Below are 12,159 nucleotides of genomic sequence, written 5' to 3'. Positions count from 1 at the left end.
TCACTCTCACCTGTACCACACCGGCAGCTTTTATTAAGAGACAGAGGGGCATGTCAGTTAAGACCGGCAACTGCATGTGTAAACCGGTCGAATAAAACGAACACAAGAAAGATTGAGAGGCGAGAGAAGTGAGATGGAAAGAGACTGGCTGGAAGAGTATTTACATGTTATTGTGGACTAGCATTGAGCTCCCTGTAATTGGATGTCTAAAACTCAATCCACATGCACTGCGAACAAAGCAGGTGCTTGAATAAGTGATGTGAATAATGATTGTGATAATCATCATGCAACATCTTTCTTGTGAGATTAGCTTGTCCAGCTTTGCTAAAGTGTTCAAATACATCCTGAGCCTAGACGCATTGCAACACGTTTAAATTGCTTGACTCGGGTGCTTAAACGTCCTGATTATTGACTGAAAGCTTGGATTTTGAATACATGCAGAGCAATTCATGACTTGCCATTTTGATGTTTCATTCTTTACCAAACTTGTCAAAAACATGAGAAAAGGGGAAGCAATGTTCATTATCATCGTACTTTATCGTGCAGATTGTGTTTTCGGAAACGTGCAGACATGATAATGCAATTTGTTAGGTCACCCCCTCCCTTTCTGCTTTCATGTGCGGTTTCCATCCCCTCCTAGAGCTCTAGTGCCATCTAGTGTTTCGTCTGTTAGGCACAGGGTTTATTTTAGGGAATTTCTATATGAAACCGAGGCACCACTCTAAGAGTACCTTAAATTCCGACTACGCCACCGGGGTTTAACACCCACGGAAATAATTTAACACGGCAACACAAGTTCCTTGCCAAAAAAATGAACAAAGACGTGACTTTCAAGTTTAACCATTTTATTAATAAACATCATAAAATCTCCACTTAGATAAAATCAACTTTATTATATGCTTGTATTTCCTTAAAAGGATGTCACACTTTAAGAGACCTCCGCTTTAGGCCCAATATTAAAATAGCCCACCGGTTCTTAGAATATCAGGATTACCAAGCCTGCAGAAAGAGGGAGAGGAAAATCGCAGGGCCACGGACCCCTTAGCCTGAAGCACACACCACACGTGCCCGGATATACAAATCTACAATAACATAAAAAGGTGTAGTGAATAGTGCAAATAATTCTACACTCTCAAATCAATACTCATGCAGTGCAGAAAATCTCACACCACGCAGTGAGAAGGCCCGGACGACCCCAAAGAGAAAGCACTCCCATGCAGGCTGGTTCCTGTAACACAGAGAACTAGGTTAAAACTTGAAATTACAAAGCACAAAACCCAGCGGTTGGCATAAAGTAAGCTCTGTCTGTTACAAAGAAATAAACAATTACAATTATACAAAAACCAAAAATATCAAAATAAACTAAAAAAACAAAACAAATCATGAACAAAACAGCAGAGCCTAGACACCAGAGATCCGTACGCATAGAGCTCCACAAAGAACGATCTGCCAAATAGAAACAACCATAAATACAGATCTCTTTAACAAGTCCACATCAATATAAATACAAACATTGCGAATCAACCACTTGCTAAAGTAAATGCAACACAATATCTTAAATCACTAAAAAAATACACATGACAATTCACATCAATATTTCTGTAATGACTAGAACTCTACCGCACACATACCTCGGCCGTAATCCAAGACTGGAATATGACGTTAATAAAGTGGAATAAACCTGCTGCGTAGCACGGCTCGTTGTTCTAGGCTATATACAGAGTCCACAACTCTGCATTAACAGCTCACGGGCTCCCGCTCTCGTATCGAGGATTATCTCCCTCTGATTAACACAAAATAAACAAAGTAAGGCAGAACATCTTTACACGAGCTTCGTTACAGCAGAGCAAAAATCACGCTCATACCTTGCCACAGCATCCACAGTCACAACACCGGAAAGAGACAATGACGATCGCAACACCAGGAAGTTACGCAATCGACTACCATTTACGCTATTTATAGGGCTAAATAGAATACGGGGCGCCCAACACATTATTCACTCTGTCACAATCCACCCCCCTCTTCTATGTCGATACCCCGTCGACAAATTAAAAATAAAACTAGACAATTTAAAATAGCCTAAATCCAGGGTCTAAAAACAGCCACCACCCCTACACTTTGACTAGAAAAAGTTGCAGCCCCCCTTGCACCATTCCCCACAGCCCTAGGCAAGTGATGAGGATTAGAATGTCTCCCTGCGGTTTATCTTGCCGACCTACGTAGGGAAGTCTCACCACCATCCAATGCCTCAACCCCGGCAGGCGGCAGCCCATCAGGATGCAGTAGGCCAACCACTGACTCTGTGTGGCTAGGGGGGGAAACAGCTAAATTTGGGGCCGTAGCAGGTGGATTTTCTTCTGGCTGTGAAACACGAATCCATTGTCCTTCCATTTCTTCATTTCCAACCTTCTCAGAGACTCAGGGCCTACACATGGTGAAGTATACAGAGGCAACACATCAGGTACAGGTTTCAACATAGTACGGTGCACCCTTTTAGCTCGTGTAAGGTTATCTGGAAGGGCAATAGAATAGACAGCCCCTCCCTCTGTAGGGGCTTGGACTACCTTATACTTTGTTGGACTCCAGACGTCTTGTATTTTATTCCTACCCCGATTACTGTGGTCCCTCCGATAAACGAACTGCCCTTCTTTCAAATAGCAGCTATAGCCCTTCTGATCGTGCCTCTCCTTTCTCAACCTAGCTGCCGCATGAATCCTCTCCCGGGCACCATCGAAAGCCACTTGCAAACGCTCCCGATGTTCCTCCATCCAATCCATTACTGTCCCAGTTGTCGGCTGTGACACTCTCCCAAGAAGGAAATCGACTGGCAAGTTAGGTTCTTGACCAAACATTAAAAAATGTGGGCACTCACCAGTTGTCTGATGTATGGTGGTATTATACGAAAACAACAATTGAGGCAAATACTTAGGCCAGTCAGCTTTAGCAGAATTGGGAAGTGTACAAAGGAGGCCATGCAGTGTCCGGTTAAACCGTTCACATTGGCCGTTACCTTGAGGGTGGTAGGGTGTAGTGCGCGTCTTCTGAATACCATAGAGATCACAAAGTTGCTGTATCAATGTACCTTCAAAACTCCGACCCTGGTCTGAGTGAATGCGGGCCGGGACTCCAAACCTGCAAAACCATTCCTTCACCAGGACATTTGCTACGGTGGAAGCTCTCTGGTCAAAAGTTGGGACTGCCTGCGTAAACTTAGAAAAGACATCAGTCATTATTAATACTTGCTCTTTACCATCTCTCGAGCGCTCCAAGAAGGTAAAATCAATTGCTAAAGTCTGATTTGGTTTTGCAGCAACCAAATGTCCCATTGGTGCCCTCACAGGATGATGTGCTGGCTTAGCAGAATACAGCGTTCACATTCTTCGCACCACTTCTTGACCGCTTTGTACATTCCAGGCCAATAACACCTTGAACGCACTAGCTCGGTCGTCCTCTCAATACCCTGATGTCCATGCCCTTGGCGTAACTGCTTTAGCACCTCTTCCTGCAATGATTCTGGTAGTACCATCTGTAATACCTCTTCTCCCCCATCTGGACGAAAGGTTCTGCGATACAAGACCTTTTCTTGCTCCAACAGACGGTCCCATTGCCGCACCAATTCCAACACCGGCTTACTTAATGCTTGCCGTTCCATGTGATCTGGCCTCCGTTGATGTTGCCCAAAAATAAAGAAATTCACGAATTACAGGGTAATCTTGTTGAAGGCGAGCAAGATCGTTCCCAGAATAAGTTGGCAGCACTGATATTTCTAATTGGCAAGCCGCGACCGATGTCTGGCCTATGGCCTGCTCCAACTGAACTGGAAGCAAAGTTCCCGGGAGTATCTGATCCACAAAGGATACCCCATCAGTTAGGTGCTGCCTTGACAAGGAATCTGCATTTCCATTAGCCCGACCTGGTCGATACCGGATGGTGTAATCAAACGCTTCCAACGCCGCTGCCCACCTTAACTCTGTTGCCCCCAATTTTGCAGTGCGTAAATGACTCAAAGGGTTATTATCAGTCCAGACAATACACTTATGACCCAGCAAATATTCTCGGAATTTCTCTGCCATCGCCCATTTCAAAGCAAGAAATTCTAGCTTCATGGAGCTATAGTTTGGCATCCTCTTCTCCGTTCGAATAAGTGTTCTGCTTGCATACGCCAGGGGTCTCACTTTCCCTTCCTGTTCTTGTGACAATACTGCTCCAAGTCCATTCTGGCTGGCGTCTACCTCCAAAATGAAAGGCAGAGAAAAATTAGCATAAGCCAACACAGGAGTAGTAGTCAGCCGCACCTTCAGATCTTGAAAACTGCCCTCACAGGCTTCAGTCCAGGCACTGCTCAAGGGTCTCCGTGTACCCTTTCGGTCTTTGCTTCTGCCCAGTTCTCCAATTAGACGATACAAAGGAGCTGCAATCACAGAGAAATTTTTAACAAATCGCCTATAATAACTAGTGAACCCCAAAAAGGATCTCAGTGCTGCTACATCCTGTGGTCGGGGCCAATTAGCTACAGCAGCAATCTTCTCAGGGTCAGTGGAGACCCCTTTATTAGAGATCACATGGCCCAAATACTTCACCTCAGTTTTAAAGAAGCAGCACTTCTCTAATTTCACTTTGCGGCCTTCTTGGTACAGTCGACTCAGGACCATTTCCAAACGTTCCAAATGTTGCTCTATAGAAGAAGAAAATACAATCACATCGTCAAGATAGAGCAGTAAAGTTTGAAAATGCTGGGACCCAAACATACGCTCCATGAGTCGCTGAAACGTACTTGGAGCATTACATAGGCCAAAGGGCATACGATTAAATTCGAAAAGCCCAAAAGGGGTACAAAAAGCAGTCTTGCATTTATCCTTCTCTTCAACTGGTACCTGATTGTAGCCACTTGCCAGGTCTAAAGTTGAAAACCAGCAGGCACCTGAGAGGGCATCAAGGGACTCCTCAATCCGGGGGAGCGGAAAAGTGTCTTTGCGAGTCTTTCGATTTAACTGGCGATAATCCACGCATAAACGCAAGGAGCCATCTTTTTTCTTCACTAGAACTATGGGGGATGCGTAAGGGCTGCAACTCTCCCTTATTACCTGACTCTCTAAGAGTTGATGTATATGTGTCTTCACTGCATCATATTCAGCCGGTGGAATACGCCTATACCTTTGTCGCATAGGTACCTCGTCAGTTAAGGGAATCTCATGACTAATAAGAGTAGTGCAGCCTAAATCCCCCTCATGAGTCGCAAACACTGACTGATATCTTGTCAATAGAGAAATAACTTTACTCCGCTCTACCTCAGAGAGAGTAGACAGGTCAACCGATTTTATAAGCTGCTGTACCTTATCAACCTGTATTTGTTGCATACTGACTGTGGCCTGCACTTCCTTCACCCCCGGTGAAAAAGGAACCTCCACAACCCCTGCAGGTAAACTGACTATTTGTACTGGCTTCAAAGTACCTAAGACACAACGTGACGGGACCCGAGCATCTGTATTACTGACGTTTAGTACTGGGACATAAGCAGTACCCTTAACCACCTGGACTATAGATGGTACTACCAATACGCCTGCAGGAAGCACATCATTAGAAAGTGGCTCAAAGAGGACAGCCTTCGACTGGTCCACAAGATGCTGTGAGCAGGTAGCCGCCACTAATTTCATAACACCCCCTGGTAAATAAACAGGGTACCTACCCCTAACTCTCGCAATCCCGGTGATTGGCCTAACCGATGGTGGAGCACTGTGACAAAACTGAAGGGCCTGCTGCCACTCCTTAGGAGCCTGCTGGATACATGGAAGGCTGAAAAGAGAAGCACCATACTGGCTAAACAACAGATCATAACACTCACTAATAATATTCATCCCCAAGACACCTGGAGTATTTGTCTTTGACTGCAAACTAGGGGTGTCTTTTACAACAAGAACACCCTTCTTTGGTATAACTTTCCCCAATACTTCTACAGTTACCTCAGCATACCCCACATAAGGTATATCAAGCCCATTAGCAGCTTTGAGTTGTAACCAATTACAAGAATAGAGTATTTCACTCAAATGTTGGAAAAAGAAACTCTCTGCTATGGTGGACACCATTGATCCGGTATCCAAAAGACACGGCACCTTGACCCCACCCATAAGCACCATGACCGAAGGACACTGCCCCACTAAATTTGACACATTGAGGCAGCTTACCTCAGAATTATTCGAGTCAAACTTGTCCCCTCCTGAACCTTGACTCAGCGACTCAGAGGGAACTAGTTTTCCGACGGCTGCTGCTGGGATCCTATCCTCTGTCTGAAATGAGACTGGGGTCGAGGTTCAACACGTTCATTATCACAATGACTAGCGAAATGGCCAGGCTGTTGACATCGCCTACACACAACCTGATTACGATGCACTGGGGGCCGTTTAGGAGGATTCTGCAATTGGGAAAGCTGCTCCCCAAGCTGACTTAACTGTTCTTGTTGTTGCTTCAATAGTGCTTTTATTTCAGCAATTTCAACAGAATAATTACCTGTACTAGAAGCATTGGATATGCTAGAAACCTGAGTTGCACACATTGAAGGCACAGAGAAACTCCGTGCTCGCCCCTCCACAGACATACCTTCCCGTTCCCATCGAATAGCTTCTTTTCGAATATCTAGAAGTGTAAAATCGGGATGGGCTCGAACAACTTGTTTCAATGCCCGTTGAAGGGCTGGATCAATAACATGCTCAACAAACTGATCTCTCAGCAGCATAGCAGAATTAGGCATTGCATCTGGAGCACTTTCCAACGCCTCATTCATAAGCTTAAATAAAGCGTGAGAATACTCCTGTAACGACTCAACCTCAAGTTGTTTACGGGAAAAGAATTTCTCTTGTAGGGCCACATAAGACTGCGGGCAACCATACATTTCTAGGAGAATAGAGAGAACCTTTTCTGGGTCCTCCCTTTCTACACTAGGTCTATATTTAACTTCATTTTTGGCTTCCCCCTCCAAATGATCATAAATGAAGTAAACTTGATCGACAGATGTTAAACCCCGGGCCCGCATACTTGCGCGGACCTCATCTACCCATTCAGCTATTCCAATTCCCACAGTACCTCTAAAAACAGGGCACTTCCTCTCCCTAGGCACATACACAAAACGGTCATGGGAGCCATTAGACTGATGTAAGGACCTAGGAACATCAAGAGCAACATTAGAAGATTCAGTGCTTATAGGGGCAGTTTGAGTTTCTAAAAGGCGTTGATTATCAGTTCTTAGCTGTTGAACCAAGTCCCGCAACTCTTGCAATTCTGTATCCATAATCGCCAGGCAAAACTCCTTCCGACGTCCCCACTTGAAGTGATCTCCTGGCAAACCGCCTTCCTGTTGAACGGTTGTAGGCCACTGCTGTTTTGAAACCACAACAAAAACCAACAAAAGGAAAAAAAAAAAAAGAAACAAAACAAGATAGAGCAAAACCAACCGCTAGGTAATAGAAAAAAAAAACCTACTATCCTTGGAAGTCACGTCTTGTTTCACAAAAGCGACCCTGCCGACTACGCCAGATGAAACCGAGGCGCCACTCTAAGAGTACCTTAAATTCCGACTATGCCACCGGGGTTTAACACCCACGGAAATAATTTAACACGGCAACACAAGTTCCTTGCCAAAAAAATGAACAAAGACGTGACTTTCAAGTTTAACCATTTTATTAATAAACATCATAAAATCTCCACTTAGATAAAATCAACTTTATTATATGCTTGTATTTCCTTAAAAGGATGTCACACTTTAAGAGACCTCCGCTTTAGGCCCAATATTAAAATAGCCCACCGGTTCTTAGAATATCAGGATTACCAAGCCTGCAGAAAGAGGGAGAGGAAAATCGCAGGGCCACAGACCCCTTAGCCTGAAGCACACACCAAATCTACAATAACATAAAAAGGTGTAGTGAATAGTGCAAATAATTCTACACTCTCAAATCAATACTCATACAGTGCAGAAAATCTCACACCACGCAGTGAGAAGGCCCGGACGACCCCAAAGAGAAAGCACTCCCATGCAGGCTGGTTCCTGTAACACAGAGAACTAGGTTAAAACTTGAAATTACAAAGCACAAAACCCAGCGGTTGGCATAAAGTAAGCTCTGTCTGTTACAAAGAAATAAACAATTACAATTATACAAAAACCAAAAATATCAAAATAAACTAAAAAAACAAAACAAATCATGAACAAAACAGCAGAGCCTAGACACCAGAGATCCGTACGCATAGAGCTCCACAAAGAACGATCTGCCAAATAGAAACAACCATAAATACAGATCTCTTTAACAAGTCCACATCAATATAAATACAAACATTGCGAATCAACCACTTGCTAAAGTAAATGCAACACAATATCTTAAATCACTAAAAAAATACACATGACAATTCACATCAATATTTCTGTAATGACTAGAACTCTACCGCACACATACCTCGGCCGTAATCCAAGACTGGAATGTGACGTTAATAAAGTGGAATAAACCTGCTGCGTAGCACGGCTCGTTGCTCTAGGCTATATACAGAGTCCACAACTCTGCATTAACAGCTCACGGGCTCCCGCTCTCGTATCGAGGATTATCTCCCTCTGATTAACACAAAATAAACAAAGTAAGGCAGAACATCTTTACACTAGCTTCGTTACAGCAGAGCAAAAATCACGCTCATACCTTGCCACAGCATCCACAGTCACAACACCGGAAAGAGACAATGACGATCGCAACACCAGGAAGTTACGCAATCGACTACCATTTACGCTATTTATAGGGCTAAATAGAATACGCCCCGCCCAACACATTATTCACTCTGTCACATATAGTTGGTGGTGATAAAAATATGCTTGTACGAAGGAATTTCCGAATGCTCACCTTTGTCACAGCTGACAATTTGCATGCAGTCATAAATGGCAATCCTTCAAACCACTGAGAATATCAAAGGCTTTTTCTTCCCCGAGAAGAGCTCTGAGCTTAAAAAGACACTACAGATGACAAGATTTTCCGTGCTTTTTCATGCAAATCAACCGCCTAAAATGAAAGTTATCTAATGAGATGTTTTCCTTCACTCTCCTGTTTTAATTTGGCCTGCAATGCATCATGCCGGTTTCATAACTGTCAAAACCCAGAGCTGTAGAGAAAATATGTCAAAGCAAATTGGCACACTGTAGAGTGTGCAGCTCTCCCACTGTTTCTCTCTCTCTTCCAGCCTTCCTTAATTCTTCTTCCCTACTTCTTCTTGCTTTTTCATTCTCTCACTCTTGTCTAATTAAAGCACCAGCTAAGCGTTTTATTGGTAATGCCTTCTTAATCTACAGCTGGCATCGAATTTGATGAAACACTTTTAACACATTAGTATTTTCTGAGGAGCTCAAGCTTTCTGATTGGCATCCAAAATGTGCAATTTACAGGCCTTTTAATCCATTAACTTTGAGGAACCTTTTTTTAAGAGCTTTGTGTTTTCTTGGCACAGCTACAGTGCTTTTCTTGAAAGAAATACAATGGAAGATACAATTTAAATGATTTAGAATCATATGAGTAATTAAGAAAGCGTTATATTTTGTAAAGAGCTTGAGAGTGAGTAGGATGGCTTGAGGGCCGGTTTGCTTCCATCACCTCCCAAAAGGTCATCTGCATGACCTTTTGCACTTCTCCTGCAGACCAGAGCCTGTTTAGATATTGAATAACAAAGAAAGAACTGCTCTGATTCTCCCCAAATGATAAAAAAAGTCTTTAATTAAATAAAAATCTCACTGAAATGAAAGCAAAACTCAGTTTGGTTGGGCTGATTGATATGTTTGCAATTTGCAGGAGGGCTTTTGTTGCTTTATTATTAAGTGTACTATGGGGTGCTGCGTTTTCATTTCCTTGTGTGTCTCTTATGCAAAATGTTTGGCTAAACTTGAATAGAAGGCTGAAGTAATAATGGGTTCTCACATTGCATTTTCTTCTCACACTGTTGGCTCATAAAATCTCTGTGTGGTTTGTTGTGTGTGTGTGTGCGCATCTTTACAATCTCAAGTATGTGTTTTTTTATTAAAGTATGCTGCAGTGAAAGGGTATTCCCTAATTGGCTGTTGAGCTTGCTGATTGCTTTTGTATGTGTGGAGGTCTGCAGACTAAGCAACTGTGAGTTCATATACCTTTGGGATGGGCTTAAAATAGTAGCAAAGCTTTACTCAATACATTTTCCATTTTAGGCTCAAATGATGATAGAGCTTATAGAACAAATATTGACGTGCAATTTGATTTTATTAATTAATAAGCATATTTATTTTAAGTTTTTGAATACATTTTTAAATAACAATTTTAAAACATTTATATTGTTATTTTAATATTATATTTATTTTCAGATGTGAGCTGAAAATAGAAGCAAAGCTTCCTAAATTGTCACTTTTATAATGTTATTATTAATGAATGTATTATTAATAATAATATTATGTATTAATTAGAGATGCACCGATGTATCGGCTGACAATCGGTATCGGCCGATAAAAGCAATTCATTTCACTATCGGACATCGGCCAATTGTTCAAAATCAGCTGATGATCAGGGCCCAATCAAAAGGCAGCGGAAAAAAACATGTCAGACTGCAACTCATATTGTGAGTGAAGAAAATCTCTGTTGAATTTAGGGCTGTCAAAATTAACGTGACAATAAAGCATTAACAGTTAAAAAAGCTACATTAAAGCAGGCTCTATTTGACCAGATGAATCACCCGTAGTTAAAGTCAGTATTGCCAGATCCGCAGTTTTTTTCTATATACTAAACATTTGTACCATGCCTTGCATCCAATAATCACAGAGTTCTGTGCTTTCTTACTTCTGATGAGAAACAAACTCTCAGCGTTTGAGTTTTCCCTCTTTTTCTCGCTTCCTTTCGGTTTTAAATAGCCTGCAAGTGCTGTGCTCGTTTTACTTTCACTTTCAAATTAGGGCAATTCGGCATCAAGCAGTTGTTTGCTTTTAGTTCATTTGAGTTTTCTGTCTTTCCCTCACTTTCCTTCAATTTTAAATAGCCTAGTTTGAAAAAGCACCCTGCACATTTTACTTTCACTTTGTTTGTTTGAGTTTTCCCTCTTTCCCACACTTTCCTTTGCTTAAATAGCTTATAAAAGCATCATGTGTATTTTACTTTCACTTTTAAATTAACAGCAATTCGGCATCAATTGCTTGAATTAAATTCAAGCAACAACAAAATACAACGTAGAACATAGAACTTTTATTAACAAAATGAATACAAATACACTATGCTATGCCTAATGTAAAATAACAAATAACTTACACAAAGTTTAAATAGGGATACAAAACTAAAACCTAGTAAAGAATGAGGAACAAATAATTATGAAGCGTAGAATGTTTATTATCAAAATGAATAAGAATGTTTGGAGGCACGGACACATACACCTTGATGAAAAATAATGGGAAAAAAATAAAAATAATAAAAAATACACAGTTTAAATCAAATAAAAATCAGCAAATACTGTGGAACCAAATAAATGAGAAACGAATGTTTAAAAAAAAAACTTCCATTATCACGTAGATTAACGGCAGAAGTCAAAAGGCTTTTCAAAATCCAAAATATTTTTAAAACAGGCGCTTTTACATTTCGTTTTGAAACTCTTCCACCATTGTCTTGTCTTTTTCACCTCACTCTTCTTGTCAGTCAGCTCAACTCACTCTCCTCAGGTGATTTAAATGAAATCTGATCTGTGATGCGTGACTATTGTTCGTTCGGTGCGCTGCATTGAGCAGCTGCATTCAGTTTTTATTGTAGTGTCCTCTAACTGAACTAAATACATTTTATTACTATAAAAAATCAAAACGACGGTGGGGGACAGTGCCGCGGTGGGCAAGTGATGTAATCGTGTAATTGTAAAAGTGATGTCTATCACAGCAAGCCTAAAAAGTACAACAATAACAGTACGCTACAAACTAACTTATATAATGTAATTAACATAAACTAATAAGACAAGGCATAGCATAAGCTACACCAGCAAACACTGAGGAATCAAATAAATAAAGAACATTTAAAGAAATCCTCCATAGCGTAACGTGAGATAAACAGCAAAGACAAAACCAACATGTTCACCTTCTCTGGTTTAAGAAGCAGTCTTGTATTTTACTTTCACTTGAAAACCAAATCCGCCATCCCGTCCGCCATC

At 41.5% G+C, this 12,159-nt stretch overlaps 1 protein-coding gene across 1 annotated transcript in view; it reads left to right on the top strand.

Annotated features, from left to right (window-relative positions):
- Window positions 1-12,159, top strand: part of astn1 (astrotactin 1) — a gene marked incomplete at both ends in the record, with an annotated part of 275,148 nt that overhangs the window by 237,823 nt on the left and 25,166 nt on the right. The gene's annotated exons all lie outside the window — the stretch shown is intronic.

The sequence above is a fragment of the Barbus barbus genome (assembly GCF_936440315.1).
Source record: "Barbus barbus genome assembly, chromosome: 15".
NCBI lineage: Eukaryota > Metazoa > Chordata > Actinopteri > Cypriniformes > Cyprinidae > Barbus > Barbus barbus.
The sequence above is the reverse complement of the archived record's forward strand: the minus strand, read 5'-3'. Positions and strand labels throughout refer to the sequence as shown.